Genomic DNA, 4442 nt, shown 5'->3' on the forward strand with positions numbered 1-4442 from the left:
CTTAGAATTTTTTAGGGTCCAGACTGTGATGGGAGCGAACTTGACTGCTCATACCGACTTTGAGTGCTCGAGGCCGGCTAGCCCGGCCGGATTTGACCCGGTGGTTACAAATCAGTAACCAACGACACTTAGAATTTTATTCAGTCAGTACAAATCAGTCACCAGTGACACTTAGACTTTTTTAGGGTCCAGACTGTGATGGGAGCGAACTTGACTGCTCGTGCCGACTTTGAGTGCTCGAGGCCGGCTAGCCCAGCCGGATTTGACCCGGTGGTTCTGCCGAAGGTCTCGCCTTCGAGAGCGGACCCTGCCACCGTGTTCAGGCCGAGTTTCATGCATTTCCAACGTTGGGAAATCAGTAACCAGAAAAACTTAGAAAAAATGCCCAAAAAGAAGAAACCAGTAACCAGAAAAACTTAGAAAAATGCCCGAAAACGAGAAATGAGTAACCAGAAAAACTTAGAAAAATGCCCGAAAATGAGAAATGAGTAACCAGAAAAACTTAGAAAAATGCCCGAAAATGAGAAATGAGTAACCAGAAAAACTTAGAAAAATGCCCAAAAAGAAGAAATCAGTAACTAGAAAAACTTAGAAAAATGCCCAAAAATAAGAAATGAGTAACCAGAAAAACTTAGAAAAATGCCCAAAAAGAAGAAATCAGTAACTAGAAAAACTTAGAAAAATGCCCGAAAATGAGAAATGAGTAACCAGAAAAACTTAGAAAAATGCCCAAAAAGAAGAAATGAGTAACCAGAAAAACTTAGAAAAATGCCGAAAAAGAAGAAATGAGTAACCAGAAAAACTTAGAAAAATGCCCAAAAAGAAGAAATCAGTAACTAGAAAAACTTAGAAAAATGCCCGAAAATGAGAAATGAGTAACCAGAAAAACTTAGAAAAATGCCCAAAAAGAAGAAATGAGTAACTAGAAAAACTTAGAAAAATGCCCAAAAAGAAGAAATCAGTAACTAGAAAAACTTAGAAAAATGCCCGAAAATGAGAAATGAGTAACCAGAAAAACTTAGAAAAATGCCCAAAAAGAAGAAATGAGTAACCAGAAAAACTTAGAAAAATGCCCAAAAAGAAGAAATGAGTAACCAGAAAAACTTAGAAAAATGCCCAAAAAGAAGAAATCAGTAACTAGAAAAACTTAGAAAAATGCCCGAAAATGAGAAATGAGTAACCAGAAAAACTTAGAAAAATGCCCAAAAAGAAGAAGTGAGTAACCAGAAAAACTTAGAAAAATGCCCAAAAAGAAGAAATGAGTAACCAGAAAAACTTAGAAAAATGCCCAAAAAGAAGAAATCAGTAACTAGAAAAACTTAGAAAAATGCCCGAAAATGAGAAATGAGTAACCAGAAAAACTTAGAAAAATGCCCAAAAAGAAGAAATGAGTAACCAGAAAAACTTAGAAAAATGCCCAAAAAGAAGAAATCAGTAACTAGAAAAACTTAGAAAAATGCCCGAAAATGAGAAATGAGTAACCAGAAAAACTTAGAAAAATGATCAAAAATAATAAATCAGTAACCAGAAAAACTTAGGAAAAAACACTTAGAAAATTTTTCAGCAAAGTGTGAAAAATATTCTAAGTGTCAGCGGAGGAAAGTGCCGAAGCATCGGGAAAGATTCACAAACTCGCGCCGAACATGTGTTCCGAAGTGCCGCAGGAACTGTGTGAATTGAGCCCGGCAAATGGCCAACTGTCATTTTGTGTCTGCAGCCCGAAAACTTTAACTTTGTCTGTCGCGGAAGTCCCGAGCGGGAAAAATCCAAACGGTTTTGCGGGGATCGAGTTCCAGAGCGATGCAGTCAAATTTGAAATTCAGACCCATTCAGTGCCACTTGCATTTGTTACACAGTGAGGTTGGCGGGGTACCCGGAGATTTCTGGGAACACGATTTTTAGAACAAAATGGCGGCGCGGGACCTTTTTGAAAGGCATCCGAAAAACGGTTCCACGGGCATAGCACTCTAATGGCGGGTATGAGTGCATGCTGGAGAGCTCTTGGAAGTCGAATTTTTGACACTTTGTCAATTTTTTGACAGAATTGCCAAACTCTCCCTGTCTGTTCTAAGAGTCGGTCAGAGACCTGTGTGGAGGTCTCTTGACACGATTGGAGGGCGGGCAATCCCCACGTTGACTCCGGCCGTCCCTCCACAGGCGCTCGTGTCCAAAATGAAGGCGAGAGACGCGAGTGGCCTGGTTCCCTTGGGTGCTGCCAGGAAGGATGCGGGCTGACCCTTGCCTGAGCACTCCCTAAAGCCTCTTACGAGTCGAGGGCCGGCCTCGGGCGCCGCACGACCGGCTCTGGGAGTGGGTGGCCGCTATTGTGAATAGGCTGGTCCTTCCCGCTGCCACCCGGCCAAGTGCGACGGCTCTGCCGCCCTGCGGTGCTCGTCACCCAGGTTTGGGGAACTCGGTCAGAGGCTGTGGCGGGGGGTCTCTTGACACGATTGGAGGACGGGCCATCCCCACGTTGACTCCGGCCGTCCCTCCACAGGCGCTCGTGTCCAAAATGAAGGCGAGAGACGCGAGTGGCCTGGTTCCCTTGGGTGCTGCCAGGAAGGGTGCGGGCTGACCCTTGCCTGAGCACTCCGTAAAGCCTCTTACGAGTCGAGGGCCGGCCTCGGGCGCCGCACGACCGGCTCTGGGAGTGGGTGGCCGCTATTGTGAATAGGCTGGTCCTTCCTGCTGCCATCCGGCCAAGTGCGACGGCTCTGCCGCCCTGCGCTGCTCGTCACCCAGGTTTGGGGAACTCGGTCAGAGGCCGTGGCGGGGGGTCTCTTGACACGATTGGAGGACGGGCCATCCCCACGTTGACTCCGGCCGTCCCTCCACAGGTGCTCGTGTCCAAAATGAAGGCGAGAGACGCGAGTGGCCTGGATCCCTTGGGTGCCGCCAGGAAGGGTGTGGGCTGACCCTTGCCTGAGCACACGTTAAAGCCTCTTACGAGTCGAGGGCCGGCCTCGGGCGCCGAACGACCGGCTCTGGGAGTGGGTGGCCGCTATTGTGAATAGGCTGGTCCTTCCTGCTGCCATCCGGCCAAGTGCGACGGCTCTGCCGCCCTGCGCTGCTCGTCACCCAGGTTTGGGGAACTCGGTCAGAGGCCGGTGCGGGGGGTCTCTTGACACGATTGGAGGACGGGCCATCCCCACGTTGACTCCGGCCGTCCCTCCACAGGCGCTCGTGTCCAAAATGAAGGCGAGAGACGCGAGTGGCCTGGATCCCTAGGGTGCCGCCAGGAAGGGTGTGGGCTGACCCTTGCCTGAGCACACGTTAAAGCCCCTTACGAGTCGAGGCACGGCCTCGGGCGCCGCACGACCGGCTCTGGGAGTGGGTGGCCGCTATTGTGTATAGGCTGGTCCTTCCCGCTGCCATCCGGCCAAGTGCGACGGCGCTGCCGCCCTGCGGTGCTCGTCACCCAGGTTTGGGGAACTCGGTCAGAGGCCGGTGCGGGGGTCTCTTGACACGATTGGAGGACGGGCCACCCCCACGTTGACTCCGGCCGTCCGTCCACAGGCGCTCGTGTCCAAAATGAAGGCGAGAGACGCGAGTGGCCTGGATCCCTTGGGTGCCGCCAGGAAGGGTGTAGGCTGGCCCTTGCCTGGGCACACTGTAAAGCCTCTTACGAGTCGAGGGTCGGCCTCGGGCGCCGCACGACCGGCTCTGGGAGTGGGTGGCCGCTATTGTGAATAGGCTGGTCCTTCCCGCTGCCATCCGGCCAAGTGCGACGGCTCTGCCGCCCTGCGCTGCTCGTCACCCAGGTTTGGGGAACTCGGTCAGAGGCCGGTGCGGGGGGTCTCTTGACACGATTGGAGGACGGGCCATCCCCACGTTGACTCCGGCCGTCCGTCCACAGGCGCTCGTGTCCAAAACGAAGGCGAGAGACGCGAGTGGCCTGGATCCCTTGGGTGCCGCCAGGAAGGGTGTGGGCTGACCCTTGCCTGAGCACACGTTAAAGCCTCTTACGAGTCGAGGGTCGGCCTCGGGTGCCGCACGACCGGCTCTGGGAGTGGGTGGCCGCTATTGTGAATAGGCTGGTCCTTCCCGCTGCCACCCGGCCAAGTGCGACGGCTCTGCCGCCCTGCGGTGCTCGTCACCCAGGTTTGTGCAAGTCGGTCAGAGGCCGAAGGCGGAGGTCTCTTGACACGATTGGAGGACGGGCCATCCCCACGTTGAATCCGGACGTCCCTCCACAGGCGCTCGTGTCGAAAATGAAAGGCGAGAGAGACGTGAGTGGCCTTGGTTCCCTTTGGGTGTTGCCAGGAAGGATGCGGGCTGACCCTTGCCTGAGCACACCCAGGTTTTTGCAACTCGGTCAGAGGCCGGGGCAGAGGTCTCTTGAAACGACTGGAGGGCGGGCAATCCCCACGTTGAATCCGGCCGTCCCTCCACAGGCGCTCGTGCCGAAATTGAAGGCGAGAGAGGCGAGTGGCCTTGCTTCC

The sequence above is a fragment of the Chiloscyllium plagiosum genome, unplaced genomic scaffold, assembly GCF_037043375.1.
Source record: "Chiloscyllium plagiosum isolate Xiang-an unplaced genomic scaffold, Cpla_swu_hap1 HiC_scaffold_215, whole genome shotgun sequence".
In the NCBI taxonomy this organism is placed as follows: domain Eukaryota; kingdom Metazoa; phylum Chordata; class Chondrichthyes; order Orectolobiformes; family Hemiscylliidae; genus Chiloscyllium; species Chiloscyllium plagiosum.